The sequence below is a fragment of the Pogoniulus pusillus genome, chromosome 9 (assembly GCF_015220805.1).
Source record: "Pogoniulus pusillus isolate bPogPus1 chromosome 9, bPogPus1.pri, whole genome shotgun sequence".
Taxonomy (NCBI): Eukaryota; Metazoa; Chordata; class Aves; order Piciformes; family Lybiidae; genus Pogoniulus; species Pogoniulus pusillus.
The window spans coordinates 40,388,428-40,413,746 of record NC_087272.1 but is presented as its reverse complement, the minus strand read 5'-3'; the positions used below and the strand labels follow the sequence as shown (position 1 = coordinate 40,413,746).

General features: G+C 51.0%; 1 protein-coding gene and 1 long non-coding RNA gene across 6 annotated transcripts in view; both read left to right on the top strand.

The window, feature by feature from the left end:
• SGCZ (sarcoglycan zeta) overlaps positions 1 to 25,319 on the top strand; it is a 165,021-nt gene that overhangs the window by 28,565 nt on the left and 111,137 nt on the right. The gene's annotated exons all lie outside the window — the stretch shown is intronic.
• LOC135178392 (uncharacterized) lies at positions 2,209 to 2,743 on the top strand. Its single transcript, XR_010303490.1, has 2 exons — positions 2,209 to 2,439; positions 2,546 to 2,743. It is a non-coding gene; the product is annotated as an uncharacterized LOC135178392 (long non-coding RNA).

The window sequence follows — 25,319 nt, the reverse complement described above, 5'->3', positions numbered from 1 at the left end:
CTCTTGGCCAGTAAAATCCAGCAGCCAGAGAACACGTTGCACGCTCTGCTATGTGCTGCTAGTAGCTGTGACTGAGCTGGAGGCAGGCCTTACACTCGCTCTCACCTGTGCTGGAAAAATAAGCATCTGAACTTTGTGTTGAAATGTTGGTGGCAGTGGAGCAGGCAAGGCAGATCCCACCCTGGTGTGCGTGTACTGCTGCTGTGCTGGCTGCACAGGGTGCCTCAGGAGCAGGCAAGGCAGATTGCACCCTGGTGTGTGTGTGTGCTGCTGTGCTTGCTGCACAGGGTGCCTCAGGAGCAGGCAAGGCAGATTGCACTCTGGGGTGTGTGTGTGCTGCTGTGCTTGCTGCACAGGGTGCCTCAGGAGCAGGCAAGGCAGATTGCACCCTGGGGTGTGTGTGTGCTGCTGTGCTTGCTGCACAGGGTGCCTCAGGAGCAGGCAAGGCAGATTGCACCCTGGGGTGTGTGTGTGCTGCTGTGCTTGCTGCACAGGGTGCCTCAGGAGCAGGCAAGGCAGATTGCACCCTGGGGTGTGTGTGTGCTGCTGTGCTTGCTGCACAGGGTGCCTCAGGCTGGAAGAAACCTCATATTCTACAGTCCAGATCCAAGCAAGGCAGTCGGAGAGCTGCTCAGTGCTTTATCCAGCCAGGCTTTGCACAAATCCCCTGGGAAGCCTGTCTCATGGTGAAAAAGGGGGCCCTGTATCCTATTGGGTGGGGGCTAGGTTTTCTAGCTGTGTCTGCACTGTGTCTCTTGGTCTGTGTTCTCAGCACTGTACCTTCTACAGATAAGAGAGATGTTGCTTTGCAAGGAGCAGTAAACAATGCACGGTGTCAGAATTTGGAGACCTGTGGCCTCAGTGTATGGGGCACTTCTGCAAACCTTTCTGTTTAAATGACAGCACAAGGGGCACTGGGTGGCAGCTGAGGCAGAGGAAGCTTCCTTTAAACAGGAGGAGGAATATTTCCCTGTGAGGGTGCCAGTGCCCTGGAGCAGGCTGCCCAGGGAGGTTGTGGAGTCTCCCTCTCTGGAGATACTCCAAACCTGCCTCGATGTGTTCCTGTGTGATCTACTACAGGAGATCCTGCTGTGGCTGGGGGCTGGACTGGATGAGCTTTGGAGGTCTTTTCCAGCCTCTGACACTCTGTGGTTCTGTGACATCAGCCAGCTGAGGAACCATAATTTCCTACTGCAGAAACAGCAGGAGCAGACTCTTAGCTGTTGTAAGTAACTTCTGTTTTGTTTAAACACAGCTCAGGTTTGAAAGTGTTGATAGGCAGACTGGTTTGGAGCTGAGGCAGAGCAGGGTTGGATGGGATCTTAGGAAGAAGTTCCTCAGTCCAGTGGTGCTGAGAGTGTGTCCCAGGCTACCCAGGGAGGCTGTGGCTGCCTCCTTGCTGGGGGTGCTGCAGGCCAGGCTGGATGAGGCCTTGAGCAGCTGAGTGTAACTGAGAGGTGTCCCTGGGCATGGTGGGGAGGGTGGAGGGGCTGAGCTCTGAGCTCCCTTCCAGCCTGAGCCACTCTGGGATTCTGTGACACAATCAAGGGACTCTTCTTCTGTGTTGTATGTAGAAAACATCAGACAAACCCCCAGATCTCCGAAGAAGTTCTCCAGTGATACTGTTCTGCAGTATGCAGTGTAGGAAACAACAGTGAATGCAAGTGTTGTGTTCTGCCTTTCAGTAGGCTGGCAGCTGTATCCCTTTGCAGCCCCAAATCACCAGTACAGAGAGTTCATGTCATCCTTCAAGAGAATCACCAGCTTTAGTTACTGCACAATCCTTCATACTGCGTTCTCAAGTCAGAACTAGCCACAGCTGCTGGGTTTAGCAGTATGGTCGTGGCAAGAGCAGGCTGCATTCATTCCTTCATTCCCTCCAGTTTACTGAGTGAATCGTGCTGTGTCTTTTCCACAGCCATCACAGCCAGTAACTCCATACAGTGATGGGTGGAATTTAACAAGTTTATGTTTTGCAAAGCCAGTGCAGAATGATGAAGCTTCCTGCATGACCCTGTAAAGTTAATTAACAGTTAAGGTAAGGAAGTGCCTCTGTGAAAAGTGGCTATTTCTGGAGAAAGGCAAACCTGATTTATATTCAAACCTAATGCAATTACCTAATTGAAATGCAATGTTTTTATTCCTTGTAGCAAATAAATTCTGCCGCTCTATTATAGTGCAGTCCTGTGTGCTACCATAGCTGAGTTAACAGGCTGCCTGATAAGCAGGTGTTTGCCTTTATTAATAATTGCATTCTCGTGCCTTTCAGGGTAAAGGTAAGGGAAATTATGGCATAAGCAGGCTCAGCTGAGGCAGAGCAAGGGGGCATTCAGCTGAGCAGTCTTCATCTGAGAGCCTGGCAATGGGAAGTGCTGCTCAGGGAATGGCTCTCTTCTGTTCTTCGCTGCCCCGGAACTGCTGCTTCAGGAATGCTGGCAGGTGGGACCTTGCTCATGCTTTTCCTTTGCCTTTGCAGACCTACTGGTTGTGAGGTTTATTGTCTGTAATCTGCTTTTTAATGTGCTGGTACTGTTTGCTTCCACAGCCTTGAGATGTAGCAGCAGGCTCTGTCCAGAGCTGCTGGTTCCTTTCCCTGCCTTGGAGCAGTCTCCTGGCTGTAACAGGAGCCTGCCTGCTGCTGATCTAGCACCGGCGTTCTGGTGAGCACAAGCTCTGCCCCTGCTCGCTGCTGTCAGCAGAAAGTAAAGCTTAATCACAGCCCCTTAGTGCTGTGGCCTCCAAATTACCGAGTCTCTGCCTTCTTAATCTTCCATCGGAGGGCAGCTGCTGCAAGCCTTTAATCATTTTCATTGCCCTTGTTTGTACTCCACTGGAGCCCTCTGTGCAGTGGAGTCGTACTTGGCTCTGTCCTTCCTGAGGTGTGGAGCTGTCTGTGCTGCTTGGGATGTTTTATAAAGGGGTGCTTTGCCTGTAAATGTGTCTTGGTACCTTCCCTCAGCTGTACCCAGTGTTTGGTTGTTCCACACTGAGTCCTGCTGCATCATTAGCTGATGGCCCCTTCCTGGACAGCCTGTCCTAGTGCTTAACAACCCTTCCAGGGAAGAAATTGTTCTTCATATTTGCTCTAAACCTCTCCTGGTGCAGCTTGGCCAAAACTGAGTGCAAGAGCTGCTTCTAGGCTGGCAGTAATGCAGATAGTGAGGCTTGTGCCTGCGTGCTTTGAAGCCCAGGCCATATGCTGCCTGTGTGCAGCTTCAGATTTTCAGTGCTCAGGCATGTGCAGCCAAGGAATGTTTGTCAGTTTTCAAGTTAAATATTTTGGCAGCTCATTGGTGGCTGTTAGTAAAGTGCTAATGCTAGATGAGTGCAATGATTATGAAGAGCAGATAAGAGAAAAATAGCTGAGATGAAGTTGGTAGTGTTGCTGTTATTAGTCTGCTCTCTGGTAGCTCCCACAGAGCTCCCGGTGCTGCCTGTGCAGGTAAGAATTCTTCTTTCTTGCTCCAAAGAGATCAGGAGAAGTGCAAGCAACAAAAGACAGCTGGGGGTGAGATTAGGAACAGCTTAAAATGGAAATCAGCTGCTGCCAGCTGCATGTCAGCCTGTGATCATAAGGAGAGAAAAGATGGAGGAAAAGGATTTAAAAGGCAAGAGAAGAGATTCAGAGGTGTAAATAGGTGATGCTGGCATTCCGTTAATCTGCTGGCTGCTTCTCCGCTCATGGAAGCTTTCCTCAGGAGGAAAGGTGCTTGATTAAAATCTCCCATTCACACACCACTTCCTTTTCAGTAGGTTGCATTTGGGCACCAGTTTAAACAAGGCTTCCAAAGCTAAACCGTGGCCAAAGGACTACAGGAAGCGCTAGCTAGGAGGTGCTGTGCTGTTTTGGTGCTCTGAGGTGCTGCCCAAGGGTTGCTTTATGTCTAGACACTCTAAACACAGCAGTTGCCTTCTGCTGCCTGTTTCCCAATGCCTTCACAGTCCAGAGGTCACTATTTCTGCATCTGGCCTCAAACCTGTGTTAGAATGCTTTTGCTGTTGCACTTCTCTGGGGTAAGACACATGGGACAAAATGACTTTCACCTGTCTCTAATCATCACAAACTCAAGTCTGAGCTTGCCCTCTGTTACCTGCTTCTTATACCCAAAGGTCTATTCCCATTCTTCATGTCCTGCAGCTGCTTGTGTGGTTCCATATCTCATGCCAGGGGACTGCAGACTTCCCTGTGGTTCAGTCACCTGCAGCAGCCCTGTACAGAGAGATGTAATGGCATAAAGCAGTTTGCATTTGGGCATCTGCCATCATCCTCTCCCTCCAGCTAGCCAAGAATTAACTGCTCTTGAGTCACATAACCATCTTTGACTAAATATCCAGATATTTAGGTGATTAAAATATCTTTGTTATTCACAGTGTAAAAGCTTTAAGAAGTCTTTTGCATCCAGGCTTTTATTCTCCTTGGTTTTGATACTTTTGATATCAATGAGAAACAAAATCTATTTGTGCTTTTGGCCTTGCATGGTTGTAATGCACAGCATCAGTGAACTTCCTTGTGCAAATCTGTCTTAGATCCCACAGCTGGCACCATTTTGTTGATTGCTATGTGAGGATTGTAGTCCATAAAGAGATTCACTGATTGAAGTTCTTTTGGACATGAGGCGTGCTGGATTCTGACAGGCTGAAAACCCTACTCCTGTCCTCATGTCTGCTCCTCACCGAATGTGCTCGCAGAAGACTTGTGTGTTGTCACGCAGTGGAACACCTCTACAGTGCCAGGAGCTTGTACTGTTCCCTGAAAGCTCAGACATGAAACTACATCTGCCTGCAATCCTTGTTCTCTGTTGCATAAGTGTTACTCTTCCTGTAGATTAAAAAATGAACCACTCTGACCAGTTCCAAAATAAATCATCTCACCTCGATCTCAGCGTGCAAAGCATTGGCTCAGCACAGCTGATGTTTATGACAGAGTTAAATACAAGGGATGTATTTCTCAGGATTGCAGAATTAAACAGGTTGGAAGAGACCTCTATCATCATCCAGTCCAACCTGTCACCTAAGCCTTCTAATTAACCCATGGCACTAAGTGCCTCATCCAGCCTTCTTTTAAATGCCTCCAGGCATGGCGACTCCACCACCTCCCTGGGCAGCCCATTCCAATGCCAGTCACTCTTGCTGTGATGAACTTCTTCCTAACATCCAGCCTAGACCTGGCCTGGTGCAGTTTGAGACTGTGTCCCCTTCTTCTGGTGCTGGGTGCCTGGCAGCAGAGCCCAACCCCACCTGGCTACAGCCTCCCTGCAGGCAGCTGCAGACAGCAATGAGCTCTGCCCTGAGCCTCCTCTGCTGCAGGCTGCACACCCCCAGCTCCCTCAGCCTCTCCTCACAGAGCTGTGCTGCAGCTCCCGCAGATACTGGATGAATGTTTCCGAAAGGATCCATATAATAACTCTGGTCATTCAGAAACTGCTCTTTGGTTAACAAAGGGGCCAGACAAAGGCCTTCTCTTCAGCTGTGCGAGATGACTTTTCAGCCACGCTTAAGCAGCCGTATGTAAACCCAGCACTTCTTTGGTTTCCATAGAAAGGAAGGAAATGTGTTGCTGCTGCTAGCTGTGGTATAGAACCAGGGAAGGGTAAGAAACGGGAATGAAAGGGCTTAGTATGTTCCAGACTAAATAAAGGCTCATTTCAGCGCAGACATTTGTCTAAGGGGGTGTGTAGAAAGGAAGTAAATTAAAGCTGGTACAAAAATCTTCCAGGGAGGAAAAGTGAAGATTGGGTCTTCCAAGCAAGTGCATCCCAGAACCGAAAGGCTGATGGGCACACCACCTGTCATGGTTCAGGGACAGTCATAGAGAGCTGAGGAGCTGCTGCTGAGATGAGATAAATGTGCTGCTGACTGGAAGCCTGCAAATGACAGCACTGTGTGAAAGTCCTAACGCTGAGGCTCAGTAATACTCTGAAACAAATACTGCTTTGTAAACACTCAAAGCTTACTGAGCAATAGAACAGGAAAAGAACAAATAATAGCAGGCAGAGGCAGTTCTAAGATCATCTCATAAATGAGAGAGAGAGGATGTAGGAATACAGGAAGCTTAATGTGTGTAGAATGTAATGAAATATTTGTGTTAGCAGGAATTAATAAACCACTGCTCTCAGAGGCTGATTGAAAAATGGATGGAAATGGACTCTGATAACACAGGGGCTGAAAGCTGTCCAAAAGACCGTAAACAGAAGATGATGATAAGCAGCAGCATATTGAGCTGGCGTCTGAAGGGCAAGGAGCGTGTGCTGGAGTGTCACAGGGATCAATTTCATGTCTAGTCTAATTTAACATTTTCATTAGTGATTAGCAAACGATGTAGCCAGCATGTTAATGAGTCTCCTCGGATACAGGCGTGCTAAGGAGCAGTGCAGACCAGTGAAGTCAGCTCAGAGACCTACAGAGGTTAAAAATCTAAGCCACTCGTTGGTCTGAGGTGCTACAGACTTGCTTATGTGGTGAATAATCATTACAGCGTGGGTAATTGTGGGCTTGTGCAGGTGAAGTTGGGATAACTAAGCCATGGTGGGCAAGTCCTGATCAATAGGTGCCAGACATCTGTGGGCAGCCCTGCGTGCCAGGTGGTGTGCCCTGGGCGCTCCTCTCCAGTGTCTGCTCACGGGTGTGGTTTGGCTATTTGTCGTTGCCTTCGTGCCCAGAGTGGCTAGCTCTGCTTTACTTTTGGGCATCACACTTCGTGTTTCCCCTCCCCTGCAGACAGCGCCGTCCTCCGCTACGAGCAGCGGTAGCGGAGCCCCTGTGCGTGGGCTGCCGGGCTCCGGCAGCAGTGTCGCTCTGAGGACTCAGCCAGGAGGTCACGTTTAGCAGCAAACTTTAACAGGGAGTTACAAAGTACTGGAACGCACCGCTGGGCTCTAGGCTCTGAATCCTCCTTGGAAGGTTTTGCTCTAACATTTGGTTCCTTTGCTGCTTATCTGATTAGTCTTGTTTAGTGTCCCGAAGTCAGCCTGCACCAGATGACCACTGTGTCTTCTCCGCCACTTCTGCCACTGCTTCTGTTCACTTCTGGACTGGTCTGACTGATTAATGCCAAGTTTGTGCTGGGGGCCAGGGTTTTCCAAGGACAGCTGATAGTTCCAGCCGGAAGTTCTCTTTCAGATGGATGCATCTTTTCTCCTGACTCAGTTCCCTGCGTATGAACCACAGAGACTTGGGTTAGCAGTAGGTCTTAGAGCTGCAAAAGCTGCTCCTTTGTTCAGAAACTGAGGGACTAGAATCTAGGCAGGGGCACTTAATTTTTTTCAAGTGTACTTTGTGCAAGACTCTAAATGTTCATTCTGCTGTGCAGTGGAGTTTGAGCACTCGAAACCTAAAGGCACTGAGTTGGGAGGTGGAGCACAGCAGGGCTGGGAGGCTTCCCCACATCACTTAGTGAGGATGGAAAGATTTTGTTTTCTGTTTGTGTTGATCTTCGGCTTCTGTCCTTGAAGAAAGCCAGACTGATACCAGCTGAGGAGCGCTGCCAAGTGCTTGACGAGAAGGAGCACTCTTGTCTGGGATTCTGTCAGGTTCAAGGCTTGGTTTCCACACTTTGTTTCTTGACTTTAGCTGTCCCAGGCTGAAGCCTGCCTTCATTCTGTAAACTGGAAACGATGGCAGCATTTTCTGACATGAGTGGGTCTTGGCAGGGTTTCTGCACTCTGTGCTGGGTGTGAATAGTGTGTGCTTACGCTGAACAAAATGAAATAGAGTTCCTGCAGCTCCTAACTTGTTTGCCCCCAGATCATTTCATCTGCCAGAAGACTTACAGGCCACATGGAGTATGAGTAACTTGGTCAGCTCAGGTGAGAAGCCCAATTTTCTTGTATATCTAAACAGAAAGCAAACTGGTTCATAGCTACCTGAGGTGGGATGGGATCGATGCTTTAGGTTAAAACTTGCAGTTTTGCTTCAGGTCTGTGTGCACAAAGCCTGCCTGCCATGTTCCTGCAGAGAGCTGTGCACAGCACTCCTTTGGATATCTAATGAGTGTGAATCTGTCTGCCTGGATAATCAGATGGAGGCATCTGAACGTACAGGAAACATCTTAAAACTATACTTAGGCACATGCTGATGCATGGATGTGCTGTGATGCCTTCCAGAGCTGAGAGTACTCCCAGCTCTACTGGCGGAACCCTTTACCTCCTTGTGGATTGCTAGCTGGGTATAAGATACACCCATGTTTGTGGGTTTTGCACGTTCTAATAGTTTATTTCATGTATAGAATAGCCTTATTAATATTTGATGTATCCGATAGCCTTATTAATATTTCATTTCTAGAAGATCCTTATTAATATTTCATACATAGAAGACTCCTTATTATAAGACAATGGAAAAACTTTTTCAGACACAAAGGGAAAAGGAGGGGCTGTATTCTTAATCTAAATCCTGTTTGAAAATGAAAGGATTAAAGATCAATTTTCTGTTCTCGGTTAGTTAAGAAACACATTCACGGAGAGATTACTTATAAATGGCACTGAAGCTCTGCTAAATTGCACAGCTAGGTATTCCTCACTGGGCTCACGCTCGGTATTCGGTGATGTATGTTGTTTTCGGTTTCCCACAAGGGACGTGTGATGCAAAACGCTTCAGCTCGCCGCGTGTCACGGCGCGGCCGCTTGCACCGCGCCGTGAACCGGGTGCAGTAGCGGCGGATGTCCAGAGGAGGGCGCTTGCGGCCTCCAGTCGCTGCTGCAGGCGCCGCCTGCGCCGCTCGGTTCCGGTGCGCGGTGCGAAGGTCCGCGCAGGGGCTTGCCCGAGCGGCCCCACCGCGCTGCTCAGCAGCGGGGGCGATTCGTGGCATCAGGCTGCAGCCTGGCGCGCAGCTTTCTGCGGTCGGCTGGCGCGCTTGTCACCGAGCAGAAGCAAGCCCTGCCGAGTGTCTCCGGAGCCGCAGCCGGTGGCTGCCGGCGCCGCTCTTACGCCGCGGGGACCAAAGCATTAGCTGGGCAAAATTCGCTCCCACTTAGGCTCAGTAAAGACTTAGATGATGGCACGGCGTTGTGCTGGGCAAGAAACGTTGTGTTTCTGTGCTTGTTGGAGGTAAAAGAGAGCAACAGGATGATGAAACGTCCTATTTGATGCAGTGTAATTCAGTATTTGAGGTCTTGTGTGGACAAATAACTTCATGCACAATGTTGTTTGAATGTCTCCAGCTGTTTATGCCCGTGAAAACACAGCAGGTGTATGCTGTAGTTTGGTCGTATAGCATCCAACCCATGGCACTTTGTTCTAGCAGTCAGACTTGTCTTTAGTCAAGTTAGGGAGTCTGGCCTAAGACACTTGAAATGCTGTGCCTAATAGGTGGGACAGAAAATGTGCTAATCTGGGGGGAGATGTGTCTGCGTGTGAGCAAGTGCTCACTCTCAGCTTTTGCCTCACATGAGCAGGGTTGGTAGTGGAAGAAACGTTTTGCAAAAAATCCCAGTGCCCAATAGACAAAATTCAGCTGCCCTTGGGAGTAATTTCCAGATTGGATCTCGATTAAGAAAACCCCTGTGGAAAGCTGCAGCTGAGTTGACTGAGGCAAGGCCTGCAGCCGTAGGAAGTCACCTGTCCGTGGGTGCACCCATCCTGCCTGCTGGAGCTGCCAGGGCTGGCCTGCCGCCAGCTGCTGGGGCGTGTGGCATGCAGCATCCCGAAGGCTAGGCTGGAGCTCCCCTGGACAGCACCGACTGCAGGGCCAAAACCGTGCTTTAAAAACCAAGCACTGTGCTGGATTTCAGTGGAGGCATTTGCAGAGTGCCTTACAGCCACTGTGTGCAGGAGGCTGCGCACAGACGCTGGTCAGAGAAATCCCACTGCGTTGCTCTGTGTCAGCTCACTTGGGCACTCTTGCAGCAGCTCTCCCTGCGGCCCCTGCTGCCGTGCTGTGACTGTTGTGATGCGTGAGGGTAGGATCCTCGTTCAGGAGGAGGCTGCTAGCTGCTGGGAGAAGTTGTCTGCTGTAGTCCTGAGCTGGAAGTTCGCTTGTGTGTTGTGAGCAGGGTCAGCTGAGAGCAGTCCCTTCTCTCTCCGTCTTGCCTTGCTTACTTTTTCCTCCGAGGTTTCAACATCTCAAACTAATTGAATGCCACTAGGTGTAATTTGTAAGGCAGTGCCATCACACTGCTCCCAGTTATCCCTCTACTCCGTATTTCTCAGCAGTGCCCTCTTCAGTTCTCATTAAGGGGAGCTTGATGGGCTGTGATGATAGCAGGGTCACCTTCCCCGGTTCACAAAGAAGCTGCTGAGCAGCTTTCTACAGAGGATTACAGTGCTAATCCCTTCAGTTCTTTCCCTCCAAAACCTGCGGTGCTGATCCGTTCAGGCTGGCATGACAACAATTAAAATGGCCACTTTTGATTACCATCTCCCCCTCTACTCCACTCTAGGAAGACCCCATCTGGAGTACTGCATCCAGTGCTGGAGCCCTTATGACAAGAGGCATGTGGAGATGCTGGAGCATGTCCAGAGCAGGGCCAGGAGGATGCTGAGAGGGCTGTGAGCACAGACTGAAAGAGTTGGGGCTGTGCAGGCTGGAGCAGAGGAGGCTCCCAGGGGACCTTCTTGTGGCCTGCTAGGATCTGAGGGGGCTCCAGAAAAGCTGGGGAGAGACTTTTGAGGGTGTGAGGGAGTGGCAGGAGTGTGGGGAATGGAGCAAAGGTGGAGGTGGGGAGAGTGAGGCTGGAGGTGAGGAGGAAGTTGTTGAGCAGGAGAGTGGTGAGAGGCTGGCAGGGGTTGCCCAGGGAGGTGGTTGAGGCCCCATGGCTGGAGGTGTTTGAGGCCAGGCTGGCTGAGGCTGTGTGCAGCCTGCTCTAGGGTAGGGTGTCCCTGGGCATGGCAGGGGGTTGGAACTGGCTGCTCCTTGTGGTCCCTTCCATCCCTGGCTGATTCTGTGATTCTGTCTGTACAGTACCTGTGGCTGAAGTGATGCTGAATTTAGCCTGGCACATCCTTACTGCTGCCTGAAGAACAGATCACAGCTCAGAACAGTGCATGTGCCCTTGGGAAGCACTGCTGGGCTGATGCAAACGTCTGCTCCATTTGCAAGGGGCAGAGCTGTGCTGCATGACACCAGCTGAGCTTTGTCTTCCCCAAATGCAGGTTCTGTCTGTTGAAGAGCACACACCAAAGCTGCAAAGCTGTCTGTGTGGGAAGTTTTGAGTCCACATCACCTATGAGGTGATAGGGATGAGGTGGGTGTGAGGCAGTCCCTGCACATTAGCCCTGTGGGAAGCCATGAAACCCCACCTTGGATCTGCTCAGAAAAAAGAATCCCATGCACTCAAGTGCCAGGCAGGTGCCCCTTAGCAGGAGCTTGGTGGATTTTCCTGTGTTAAATGTGGCAGGATTGCTCATGGTCAGGGTCTGTAAGTCCAGGAGCACTTTGTGAAGCGCTGTTATCAGTCAAGCATTCTTCCTTGGGTGGTGTGGAATAGCTGCACTGCAAATGCTCTTACCACAGGGTCCAGTTCTTTCCATTCATGGGAACAAAGGAAATGTGAACAACAGTGTGGCCGTTTGAGCTGATCCTCTAGCTCAGACATAGGGAAAAGATGAACATTCCAGGGATAGGCCAAATAATAGCAACAATAGATACATTAATATAATTTCATTGGAGCATCAAGAGCTCAATGTCCAGAAGCACAGCTTGTTTTCCCCCTTTTCTCCCGCTGGCTTCTGCTGCTGCAGCTTCACCTGTCTTCCCCGGCTGCTGTTTTGGCTACTGCTGCTTCTGCTGCTTTCGCCGCCGCTTGACCCCTCCCCCATCTCCCTTAAGGTTATTGTATTGGGGTTTTTTTCTTCCTTCCTTCTCTAGTTATTATCTCTCTTTACATTGCTATACTATAAGCAAATACAATTTCATCTTTCCCTGACTTTTCCAAAAAAAAAAAAAAAAAAAAAAGCTGGGGGTCTGTGTTTTGAATTTCTTCCCGGGGGAGGGATCAGCCCAAACCCGGGGCAAGCAGAAAGTGCTGGCAACCCTTCCTGCCCAAACAGAGCTTGCTTTTCTTGGTGTGTTTAGAAGCTTTCATTAGTGGCAGAATCGTGAGTGAAGCTGCCTTTGGTCCACAGCGAGCAGAGCTGGTCCTGATTAATGCACCCCGCAGCTTTCTCGTCCTGCTAGAAGTACTGTTCTGCTGGAAATAGCTCTGCACTGAGGAAGCCTCTGACAATTGTGGCAGCTTTTAGGAAAGAGCAAAACCGAGCATCCAGACTTCTTCTGAGGCTCTGGATAAGCATTTGCAAAGATTAAAGATGGCAAAAAAAGCTTTGTGCTGCAGTTCGACTTTCTGCCTGAGAGGCGTTCAGAACCACATGGAGTGGTCAGGAACTTGGACAGCTGCTTCAGGCTGCAGGGGCCTGGTGAGAGAGCAGTGTTCCACTGATTAAACCCTGCTCTAGGCAGGAGTGAGTAAGGAATGATTTATAGGTTGGGCTGGATGACCTTGGAGGTCTCTTCCAACCTGGTTGATTCTTTGAGGAAGAGAGGAGCATAGTTACTGACTGTGAGGAGCCTGGACAGATGTTACTGTAAGCTCTAATACCACACCTCTGGTTTCTGCCATCCCAACCATGCACACACAGCCTGGTGCCTGGATCAGTTGCTGACCACGGTTTGGTTTCATGACCTGCCTCACTTTCCAGAACTGCTTCCAGTTCTCATGCCCACTCACAGGTGTTTCATCCTAGCAGACTATGACGTTACTGGAGTGCTGCAAGGTATGCAAGGGCTTCCCATGCCTCCCCATATCCCTTGGGAGGGCTAGAGCAATTTCTGTAGTCATTTGGGTCATTATCTATAATGCCTGTGAACAACTCTCTGTGTGCAAAAGAAGATCTCCAGGTGCTCCACTGAGGATGAAGCAATTTATGATACAGCTCTAACAGGGGACTATGACCTGCTCAGCTAAGTAAATGTTTCCTTAACTGATGCAAATTGCATCCTCTCAACACTAGTGGCTTTTATTTATTCTTTAGTATCACTTTAGCTTATTGATGCAGTGAACATGATCTACTTCAGCAGCAGGGCTGATCTGCATAAGGAGGTCCTCGTTGGTGTAATTGCTTTTGCAATCTGTCAGCAGTCACTGCCATCTCCAATACGTTTCTTCTTCCATCATGGATGCACCCCAGGCACTGACTGTATGGTTCCCTCTCCCACCAGTTTGTTCTTGTGCCATCCTGGTTACAGTTTAATTGGACTTCAGTACCTTCCTGCTAGCTTTACTCCCTCTGCTTGTCCCTCTAGTAGAGAACCCAGGATTTCATGTAACCTGAGAACACCAAAGCTTAATTACTCTGAGTGTCTCTCCCTGTACTTCTTCCCTTTCAGTGCTTCCTGCTTTGCCTGTGTGGATGTCATTCCTTGCCCTTCAGTCTGGCTGGAGATTTAATTCTAGTGAGAGCATTGTAGGAAATTCTCACTAGAAACACTACAGGATAAACAGCTTAATTTACTGTTTTTGCTGTCAACACTTTTGTCTAGTGGTTCTGCTTCTGATAGCTAAGCAATTGCCTCTGAGCAGCCAGTTCACTCCTCCTGTGCTTCTCTGCTCAGTTCTCCAATTATTTTGTCTGTCTTCTCTTAATAGAGTGATTTGGAGAGAATCACTTGCATGGTGTTAGCAAGAACAGAATGGTGCAGGTGCCAACTCTTCTGGGTTGCAGGGGGCCCTCGAAGCTCCATTGGCAGACCCTGCTCAGAGCAGCTCCAGCTGTCTCACTTTGTCCAGGTGGGTTTCCAGTATATCCAAGGGTGCAAAAGGTGCAACCTTCCGAGCCATTTGGCTCAGTGCTTGACTGTTCTACAGACTGCCTCCCCTGCCCCAGGGTGTGGTGCTGGTACTGGTACTGAGAGTTTTTGCTCTCTCCTGTTGTCCAGGGTTCTTCAGTGTAGAATCTGATCTTCTCCACCGATAGCAAGAAATCGTGTACTTGAACTGAGGCTTGCCCTCTAGAAAATTCTGGTAGCAACCTTTCTTAGCACTGCATTTGAGAAATGGAATAGAAGCTATTCTTCATTACAGAAAAAGCCCAGGAGAGGTTTCAGCTAAGGCCATAATTGCAAACTGAAAGGATGAATAACTTTACAGTGGCCTGACTGCATTGCCCGATGGATGAGCACCAACTGTGGGGGGTTTGGCAAGCACAGGAGGTGATAAGACAGCAGTAATCTCAGTGTTGCTCTCTGCCCTGTACCTGTTGTAGGCACGCAGTGGTGGTTTTCACTGATACCAAAGGGAAGACCATGACAGCTGCATTTTAAATGCTGAAGCAAAATTCTCTCATTTCCAGGTGTGTGTTACAGGCACCTCTAGCAGCACTGATTCAGGTGCTGGGGTACCTTTCAGGGGCTGGCACAATGGAGAGCCCAGAGGAATATGGAGGCCTGCTGTGTGACCAAGTGTGGCAGCAGTTTATCATAGCTGACAAGAGTGCCTGCAAATTACCCAGTCCTAGCCAGAAACAGGACAAACAGCAATGGGTGTAAGCTGCAGCACAGGAGGTTCCACCTCAACGCAAGGGGGAACTTCTTTACTGGAAGGGTCCCAGAGCACTGGCACAGGCTGCCCAGAGGGGTTGTGGGGTCTCGGTCTATGGAGCCTTTCCATGCCTGTGTTCCTCTGTGATGCGTGTTAGATAGCATTGTCCTGCTCTGGCAGGGGGGTTGGACTCGGTGATCTCCTTGGGTCCCTTCCAACCCCTAACGCCCTGTGAGCCTGTGGAAACAGCCTCAGCGTGCAGCTGCAGCCATGCGCACTCTGCGTGCTGCTGGGGCTCCTGCTGCAGCTCCCCAGCCTCTGCCCCTGGCTGCATAGGTGGCTGCTGCCTTTGCATTGCTGTTGCTGCCTGGCTAGGGTTCTGTTTCCTGCATTCAGTTGTTTAAATCCAGCTTTCAGAACTGATCACTGACCTCCAATCGAAGGTTTCCCCAGGGCAGATGTATGTGTGTGTGTGTCTACAGTTTAGAAATATCAAGGGGTAAAAACTTGGATGGACAAATGATAAGGGCCAGGATATGCCCTCGTCTCTCAGTCTGAAATGGTATTGGCTTATCACTTGCTTTGGAACTCAAAACAAAGCTAGAAATTCCCTTTGGGTTGTCTGCTTTTCAGTGTCTCTTAGTCCTGCTTAGTGTTCCTTTCTGACCAGACCCTTTGCACACCCCATTTAACCCCACCTGTCCTGAGAGCAGAGCCAGAAGTGACACTTTGGTTTTGATAGGCACTCACTGCCATGGTCTGCTTGATTGGATGGGGCTGGGTGCTAGGTTGGACTGGATGAGCTTGGAGGTCTCTTCCAACCTTTTTGATTCTATGATACCTGCCAAGCACTTGCTGGAACAGGTAAACCTGAGGGAAGCAAGAGCATTGTGGAGGCAATTTTTGAAGAGAGTGTCTCTTCCCACTGCAGCTTTGCTTGATTTATTTGCTTGTCAGAGATCTGAGCATTAACAGAAGCCTCTGTGCTTTGATTTGGCTGTTCTGCACATCCTTGGTGCTTTGAGGGGTCCTAGGGAATGTTCAGAGCACTCAGCTGTGTTGGAGCCATCTGCTGCTTGCCAGAGAGCTGCTGCTTGGTGTTTGCCAGGTAGGAAGGGCTTTTCCTCGGAATCTGTCACTTGGTGCTGACACCTGAAGTGGAAGAAGGCTTACCTCAGTACCTTGGTCTTTCACACTTGTTTCAGTTTTGTGGCTACAGCCGAATGGAGTCGGCAAAGACAACAAAACCAAAACCTCTGCCTTTGTTCCTCAGCTCCATCAGCAGCTGCTTTTCAGACTAGGCAAGGTCAAGGCTGCAACACAGGTTTGTGACAAAGAAAGCTTTTGGTTGGAAGTGGAAAACTTGGGCACCAAGAAGTTATAGATTGGTGAGACAGTTGTAGATAGGTGAGATTTCTGCTTTCTTGGGCATAAATGTTCTTAGACCTAACAGTCCTAGAGAGCAGAGGGAACTTCTGTAACCTCTGCTGCACCTTTTTGCCTCCAGTGTGGGCAGCAGGGCAGGAGAGGGGAGTCTGCCCCTTGACTCTGCTCAGCTCAGACCTCGCCTCCAATCCTGCCTCCAGTGCTGCTGTACCCAGCAGAAAGAGGACACAGAGCTGCTGGAGGGAGGCCAGAGGAGGCCACAAAGATGCTGCAAGGGCTGGAGCAGCTCTGCTGTGAGCACAGCCTCAGGGAGCTGGGGGGATGCAGCCTGCAGAGGAGAAGGCTCCAGGGGCACCTCAGAGCTGCCTGCCCAGAGCTGAAGGCAGCCTGCAGGAAGGCTGCAGAGGGACTTTGCATCAGGGGCTCTAGAGACAGCCCAAGGGGCAATGGTTTGGAGCTGAGGCAGAGCAGGCTGAGAGTGGAGCTGAGGAAGGAGTTGCTGAGTGTGAGGGTGCTGAGAGTGTGTCCCAGGCTGCCCAGGGAGGCTGTGGCTGCCTCCTTGCTGGGGGTGCTGCAGGCCAGGCTGGATGAGGCCTTGAGCAGCTGAGTGTAGCTGAGAGGTGTCCCTGGGCATGGTGGGGAGGTTGGAGGGGCTGAGCTCTGAGCTCCCTTCCAGCCTGAGCCATGCTAGGATCCTGTGACAATCTTTTCTTGGGGACCTTGTTTAGGAGGTGGAGGAGCAGGTTTGCTGTGGAGACACAGATTCTGGCAGTCTGAGCGAGAGGGTGGGAGTGTGGTGGAACTGCATTGAAGAGAGGGAGACCAGGAGGGGCTGGGGTTTTTTTTGGCACGTCTGGAATGGGAAAGATCTGACAAGGGCACGAAAAGAGAGACACTGCCAATGGCAGAGACGTCTGAGGGTGGAGCTGAGCTGGAAATACAAACTAATGCTGCCTGCTTTTCCAGATGTGTGAATGCTCTGCTAGGAAGGAAATGCATTTCTTTCCCGTGTGAACAGCTTAAACTTTCACTGCTTCTGGTTAACTTCTGTTGTTTGTGTTTCTTTTTGAAAGTCCCTCGTTACAGCCACACAGAACCAGGGCTGGTGGTGTTCCCTGGCGTTTCTCCGTGTGGGGAGCAGTAAATCTCTTGCTGTGCTCCCAGTAAAGCAAGGAAAGCAAAGGACAAGCAGCACTAAGCGCTGTGAGAAGCTGTGTTGGAACAATGTCTTTCCTTGTGACCTGCTCATGGCTGCTTTGTGGTCCAAAGCAGACCCTGGGCAATGACTGCTTCACGTGGCAGAAGGCCCAGGTCAGGAGGCAACAGGTTCCCTGTCAGGAGTGTATGGCTTGCTTGGACAGTGGAGCAGATGTGCACTGTGTGTCTGCTTCACCCTGTACAGATGGAGGCTTAGGGGCTGGAGGCAGGTGAGGGAAAACAAAACCCTTGTAGGGCAAGTCCAACATTGCAGCATCTTCTAGCACAGTAAACTGTAAGAGGATTTTCTGCAGCTTTCAGTTGCATAGAGGCTGGGGTTTGAGATCAGGAGAGATCCACCTGCTAATGGCAGCAGTAACACACTCAGTTCCTTCCTGGCACAGTATGGGACTGTGGGATCCTGTTTTCAGGTCCAAGTCTCCAGTTCAGAGACTGGAACTTCAGTTTGCTCTGGTGGCTGGAGAGAAGCCCTGCTCTGTGGTGTGAGTAGAAGAGGCATCGTGGTTCATCTTTCTGTTGGGCACTTGCATTATGGCAGAGAGCTTCTATCTGTTGCAAGGCTTTTAGCAGGGAGGAGGTCGCCTGTCTGGTGCAGGTCACATTCTCTCCTTTCTTACAGCTGTACCAGGGGAAAAGAAATAGAGAGAAATTTTGCAGACTTAAGCTCTTATCAACTTCAGCAGCTTTTTCAGTCCTCTGGCATATGTGGTTGCATCGTTTTTGCTGAGGGGAGCGATCAGGCCATAAAGGTAACACTAACTTTATTGTCCAGAGTTGCTGCTTAAGATGAATGATTCCTGGGCATGTAGAGGGAGCACCCATCAGGTGAAGAGGAATATATCATCAAATCCTTCAAGTGTATTTTGATTTGGGAAAAACATGTTCTTTTCCCTTCAGCCCTTTGCCCACGTGGGCTGTCTTTGCTCTGGCTGGCTGAGAAAGGCACAGTAGTGCCTAGGAGTGACTAAAAATAGTAGGAAAGGACTGGAGCAGAAAGGTGTAAGAGAAGACTGAGAGAGGAAAGGGACAGCTTCAGAAAGAGAAGTGAAAGAACTATACTGAAAACAGAGGAAGAGAAAGCAAACAACTTATCCAGGTAGGTGTGGAATCAGAGTGCTCCCTGACATTCCAGCCCTTCACACGCTCCTTTGTGGTGAGATCTGTCTCACAGTATTCTCTCAGAGGGCCTAATTTTCTGCAACAGAGAGCACAAACAAATGTGAGCCATGAAACAATTAGGAAATAGGACTGCATAAGCACAGAGCCTCGATGGCAGCAACTGCACCTTGCAGGTACAGTCATTCATTTCACCTCTGAGGCACTGGGTATGGCCGAGGTGTGTGCATGGCTCGGGTGCCCACTGCACACCTCTGCTAAACTGCAGTTCTTACAGTTCAGATGTCATGGAGTAAAATCTCTGGTGGGTGTGGGGGAGGGCAAACACGTTTTCACAGGCTGCATCAGGTGGCAGGGCTCTCTTCCTTTCCAAAGGGATGATCTAGAGTAGGGTGTCCCTGCCCATGGCAGGGAGATTGGAACTAGGTGGTCCTTGTGGTCCCTTCCAACCTGACTGATTCTCTGACAAGGAGAAATGGTAGTGATGAGCTACTCCAGTTCTCACGGTGCAGCGTGGGCTCAGGACCCTGCTCTTTGAGCTGAGTCACTGCCTGACTTCTGTTCTGCTCTCGTTCAACATTTCTGTGCTGGGAAACAGCATTCCCCACATGTCTTTTGGCCTTCCCTTTCCCTCCTGCTGCTGCTGCCTTCTTTCCCTCCTCCTTTTCCTGATTACTGCTTATGTTTTTTGGATTCACTCTGTTGTCTTTTGCTTATGGATTTTGTTGTGGTTTGTGGTCTGCTCTGTGGTATGGGATATCTCTTAGCTCTTCTGGCTGTGTCCCCTCCTAACTTGTCATGCCCTTCCAGCCTACATGCTGGCAGAGTGGCATGAGAAGCAGAGAAGTTTGGAATCTCTAAGTGCTGCTCAGCAACAGCTGAAAGATGCCTGTGCTATCAGCACTGCTTTGAGCACAGATCCAGAGCTTGGCCACGGAGCAGCTGCTATGAAGAGAACTAACTCTATCCCAGCAGAGACACACAGCTTAACTTGGAGTCAAGCCAGAAGAGGATCAGTTCAGTTTGCCCTGTCTGTGCTCCTTTGGTGGGCCAGCAGTGTGCTGGTAACTCAGCACCTCTCCAGGGACGCAAAGAGCAAGTTCAGAAGGGGAGGAGTGAATTAGCTGCACGTTCTGTAGAGATGGGTAAAGACTGAAAGGATGAGAAGGAAGGCATCAGAAAAGCTGCTCACTTGTTTCTGAAACTCAGGCAGTTCACCTTCCCTCTGCAGAGGAGAAGGTGCAGGTCCGGAGCAGCGGCTTGAGCGCCGGTTCACACGGCTTGCTTGCAGCCCTGCCACCCAGCCAGCCTGTGTCTGATGTCTCCTCAAAGGCTTCCCATGTGCTGAAGTGCTGTGGGAGAGGAGAGTGTCTGTGTGCCGAGCTGTAGGTGCGGGCTGTGCTCTAGTGTGTCTGCCTGCCTCTGCCCTTGGGAGCCCTGCACCTCGCTACAGCGCTGGCATTCGGGTTGCCGGACTTGCGCGCCCTGCTGCTGCGCCGGCGGCTCCCTCTGCGCGGGAGCGGAGGCGGTGCCGGGGCGCGGCTGGCGGCGCTGCCTCTGCTTTTACCAGTAGCCTTCGAGCCACTCCAGCAGCAGGCTCGGAGGGAGCTCTGCAGTCGCAAGCCCACCTGACCCTTACCCACCTGGCCTCCCTCTCTGATCAAGCCCAACCCCGACGTCTTGGGTGTCTCATTCTGCAGGTGCCTTGAGAGGAAGGCAGGCTGCCGTGGGAAGGGGAGTCTCTTTGCGCAGACAGGTCCTGTTTTCAGCAGGGAGGCTCGGGAAAACTGTGGGAAGCCTTCTTGGAGGAAGGAAAAGACATGGAGGCAAATGGAGCCTGTGAGGGCAACAGCTGTAGGAGCTGCACTGAACACAGAGCAGAGCTGTGGCTTGCTATAAAGAGCTCTTAGTCTTAAAACCAAAAAATGCTTCTCTTCATTGCTTTGGTATTTTTTTCTCCTCTGTACCCCTCTTTACAGTTAAGGGGCTTCTCTCCTGGCACTTTTAATAAGGTGGATGCCAAGTAAGAGGCTGTTGAAGACCCAGCAGGGGACGGTAGGCAGTGCCACCCTTGCTTGTGTTAGAACTGCTCAACACTTTGATGTGCGATTGGAAAATGCTTATACAACCACTTGGGCAGAGGTGCTTGAGAGAAACAAAGCTTGCCAGAACTGCACAATTTGCAGAACACAACTTCCTGCCCTTGTTATTGCCTGGAAACATGGATTTCCAAAGCAAAAGCTGCTGGGATGAAAGGGAATGGCAAATGAAAGGAGTGTGCATTCCTCAAGCAGAACTGCTCTCTTACAGTTCTGTAGTGGTTATTTACACAGCCTGGCATTTGGGCTCCTTGTAGCCCCCGAACGGAGCTCTGCTTTGAGGTTAGGGTGGATTGCAGTGTGCATTTGCAAAACAGAAGCAAAGAAATGCAGAACATCACAAAGACTTAGCTCTGCTTGGCGTAAAATATCTGCCCCTAAGGGCAAGAAAAACTACCTGTGCAGCTCGCAGAGAATGCAACCTGTGGAGTGAAAAGGCAGCAGGGATTGCATGGAAATCAGTCTGGGAAAGCAAACATGCCAGTGCTGAAGTGCTTTATTTAGTGGTGGCTGCACAGTTCTGTGTAAGCTCTACAGTAAGTGTGCCGCCCCTGATGCCAGAGCTTTGGAATGGTGCCCAAAGCAGAAGGATTAGTTGGGAATGGAATGTAACCTGCACTTACACCCTGAGCTGTAGCTGTGACCTCTCAGAAAATACAACAGATAGCTTGGCAGCAAGCTTTGCAGTAAGGGTGCATGATCACAGGCTGAGGGAGCTGGGGGGGTGCAGCCTGCAGGGGAGAAGGCTCCAGGGGCACCTCAGAGCTGCCTGCCCAGAGCTGAAGGCAGCCTGCAGGAAGGCTGCAGAGGGACTTTGCATCAGGGGCTCTAGAGACAGCCCAAGGGGCAATGGTTTGGAGCTGAGGCAGAGCAGGCTGAGAGTGGAGCTGAGGAAGGAGTTGCTGAGTGTGAGGGTGCTGAGAGTGTGTCCCAGGCTGCCCAGGGAGGCTGTGGCTGCCTCCTTGCTGGGGGTGCTGCAGGCCAGGCTGGATGGGGCCCTGAGCAGCTGAGTGTAACTGAGAGGTGTCCCTGGGCATGGTGTGGAGGGTGGAGGGGCTGAGCTCTGAGCTCCCTTCCAGCCTGAGCCATTATAGGATTCTCTGAATTAACTCTGAGGGCTGTCCTCAAAGCAGAAGAAGAAGCTGAGGAGGAATAGCAGGGAGAATGTTCAGTAGTGGTTCCGTTCTCTGCTATTTGTTTTTGCTTTAAGAGAAGGCATCATGCTAAGTTCAGGGCTAGTTTTAGTTTGCAGGATGGCATTTGTGGTAATTGGTGCTCACAGATGAAGAGTAATCACAATAATTAAGAGTGCCTAAGCAAATGACAGGAGCTGTTCATAGAATCAACTAGGTTGGAAGAGACCTCCAGGATCATCCAGTCCAACCTAGCACCCAGCCCTATCCAGTCAACTAGACCATGGCACTAAGTGCCTCATCCAGTCTCTTCCTGAACACCTCCAGGGACGGTGCCTCCACCACCTCCCTGGGCAGCCCATTCCAATGCCAGTCACTCTCTCTGTGAAGAACTTCCTCCTAACATCCAGCCTATACCTACCCTGGCACAACTTGAGACTGTGTCCCCTTGTTCTATTGCTGGTTGCCTGGGAGAAGAGGCCACCCCCCACCTGGCTACAGTGTCCCTTCAGGTAGTTCTAGACAGTAATAAGATCACCCCTGAGCCTCCTCTTCTCCAGGCTGCACACCCCCAGCTCCCTCAACCTCTCCTCATAGGATTTGTGCTCCAGGCCCTTCACCAGCTTTGTTGCCCTTCTCTGGACATGTTCCAGCACCTCAACATCTTTCTTGAATTGAGGGGCCCAGAACTGGACACAGCACTCAAGGGGTGGCCTGAGCAGTGCTGAGCACAGGGGCAGAATAACCTCCCTTGTCCTACTGGCCACACTGTTCCTGATGCAGGCCAGGATGCCACTGGCTCTCTTGGCCACCTGGGCACACTGCTGGCTCATCTTCAGCTTACTATCTATCAGTACCCCCAGGTCCCTTTCCTCCTGGCTGCTCTCAGCCACTCAGTCCCCAGCCTATAGCACTGCTTGGGGTTGTTGTGGCCAAAGTGCAGAACCCTGCCCTTGGCCTTGTTAAATCTCATCCCATTGGCCTCTGCCCACCCATCCAGCCTGTCCAGGTCCCTCTGCAGGGCTCTCCTACCTTCCAGCAGCTCCACACCTGCTCCTAGCTTGGTGTCATCTGCAAACTTACTGATGCTGGACTCAATGCCCTCGTCCAGGTCATCAATAAAGATATTGAACAGGACTGGGCCCAGCACTGATCCCTGGGGCACACCACCAGTGACAGCTGCCACCTGGATGTGGCACCATTCACCACCACTCTCTGGGCTCTGCCATCCAGCCAGTTCTTGATCCAGCACAGAGTGAATTTGTCCAAACCATGAGCTGCCAGCTTGGATAGGACCTTCTTGTGGCAGACAGTGTCAAAGGCTTTGCTGAAGTCCAAGTAGACTACATCCACAGCCTGCCCCACAGTCACCAGGCAGGTAACCTGATTATAAAAGGAGATCAGGTTGGTGAGGCAGGACCTGCCCTTCCTAAACCCATGCTGGCTGGGCCTGATCCCTTGGCCATCCTGTAGGTGCTGTGTGATGGCACCCAAGATGACCTGTTCCATGCCCTTGCCTGGCACTGAGGTCAGGCTCACAGGTCTGTAGTTTTCTGGCTCCTCCTTACGACCCTTCTTGTGTATGGGAATCACATTGGCAGCTTCCAGTCTTCAGGGACCTCTGCAGTGAGCCAGGACTGCTGATAAATGATGGAGAGTGGCTTGGCCAGCTCAGCTGCCAGCTCTCTCAGCACCCTAGGGTGGATCCCATCCGGTCCCATGTTAGGTCTCTGTTCACTGAAATTATTGGAAGCAACAGGATTTGCTTTTCTTGCTTTGAGTCAAGCCGCAGAGCAGCTCACTGCCCACAAGTCCTTCCTCTGAGTGGAGCTAAGAGCTGGAGCTGCGTTCGTACAACGCTGACAATTCTTCCCTGGCAAAACCAAGATTTGTTAAATCAAAATATTGGGCAAATTCCTTTCTGCTTCAAGAAACTGCTTGTTCTCAAATGGGTTGCTCCAGATCTCCAGCATGGGTTTGATGTCCTGAACACTTCCTTGGTTTGATAGCTTCTGCCTTTCACGGGAGCAGTTTGAAGGGGCAGAAATAAACCCCAAGTGGTTCACATCTTAATGTTTTGGCCCAATTTGGCATGCAAGTTGTTAAAGTGTCAGGATGAGTTGCAGAAGCTGTTCACCTGTGCCTCTGATCAGGGTAAACCAGGGTCTTGGATTGGTGGTGTTGAATGCTTTCTCCAGAGGGGAAACTTTCAGCATTTCCTTTGGCTTTTCAGGAGTTTTCCAGACCTCAAACCCTGGAAGCTTTTATTCTGCAGCCTCAATTACCTTGTTCAGGTCACAGACTGCACATATCCCTGAGCGGTGGCGGCCTTGGAAAGAGGGCTGCTGGCCCTGAAAGATGTTATAGAATGTCAGGGGCTGGAAGGAACCACCAAAGATCATCTGGTCCAGCCCTATGCCAGAGCAGGATCACCCAGAGTAGATCACACTTGATTGCATCCAGGCTGGTCTTGAATATCTCCAGACAAGGAGACTCCATAACCCCCCTGGGCAGCCTGATCCAGGGCTCTGGCACCCTCACATGGAGCCTCCTCTGCCTCAGCTTCACAGTATCACACAGTATCATCAGGGTTGGAAGAGACCTCACAGATCATCAAGTCCAACCCTTTACCACAGAGCTCAAGGCCAGACCATGGCACCAAGTGCCACGTCCAATCCTGCCTTGAACAGCCCCAGGGACGGCGACTCCACCACCTCCCCGGGCAGCCCATTCCAGTGTCCAATGACTCTCTCAGTGAAGAACTTTCTCCTCACCTCCAGCCTAAATTTCCCCTGGCACAGCCTGAGGCTGTGTCCTCTCGTTCTGGTGCTGGCCACCTGAGAGAAGAGAGCAACCTCCTCCTGGCCACAACCTCCCCTCAGGTAGTTGTAGACAGCAATAAGGTCACCCCTGAGCCTCCTCTTCTCCAGGCTAACCAATCCCAGCTCCCTCAGCCTCTCCTCGTAGGGCTGTGCTCAAGGCCTCTCCCCAGCCTCGTCGCCCTTCTCTGGACATGCTCAAGCATCTCAATGTCCTTCCTAAACTGGGGGGCAGTGCCCCTTGTGCTGTCCCTGGGCATCACCCAGCAGAGCCTGGCCCCAGCCTCCTGGCACTCACTGCACATGCTGATGAACATGAACGAGGTCACCTCTCAGTCTCCTGCTCCCCAAGCCCCAGGCCCCAGCTCCCTCAGGCTTTCCTCATAAGGAAGATGTTCAATTTCCTTAATACCCTTTGTGGCTCTGCGCTGGACTTTCTCAAGCAATTCTTTGTCTTTGTTGAGCTGGGGGCCCCAGAACTGGACACAATACTCCAGATGTGGCCTCAGCAGGGCAGAACAGAGGGGCAAGAGAACCTACTCGACCTACTAACCACATCCCTTCTAATCCACCCCACAATGGCATTGGCCCTCCTGGCCACCAGAGCACATTGCTGGCTCATGCCTACTTACTGTGCCATCCACCAGGGCTCCAAAGTCCTTCTCCCCTTCACTGCTCTCCAGCAGGTCAGTCCCCAACCTCTACTAATACAGATGATCTGGATCAACTGTTTTAAAGCTCATTGACCCCAGCACACGTCCTCCTTTACCGGGTTGTGATGCTGATGGTCTGGGACATGCCCGGGAGCCACCTCAGGTGAGCTGTGCTGGCTGACTCGGAGCCGCCTGCAGCCTATGGCTGGGCTGGTGTAGCCCCAGCAGAGCTGCACTGTCTTGCACAGCACAAATGAGTTCTCATCATGACTGGCGTTTTGTAGGCGGCACCATCACTGCTGAGTACCCCCTAATGGCCTCCTGCTCTCGTTGCCGCTGCTGTCCGTGCCCTGGGGGGCTGGGTGGGTGTTGGGTAATTGCTGATGTGCAGAGCTGTCTCTGCTGTGCTCCGAGCTCTGCCAGCACC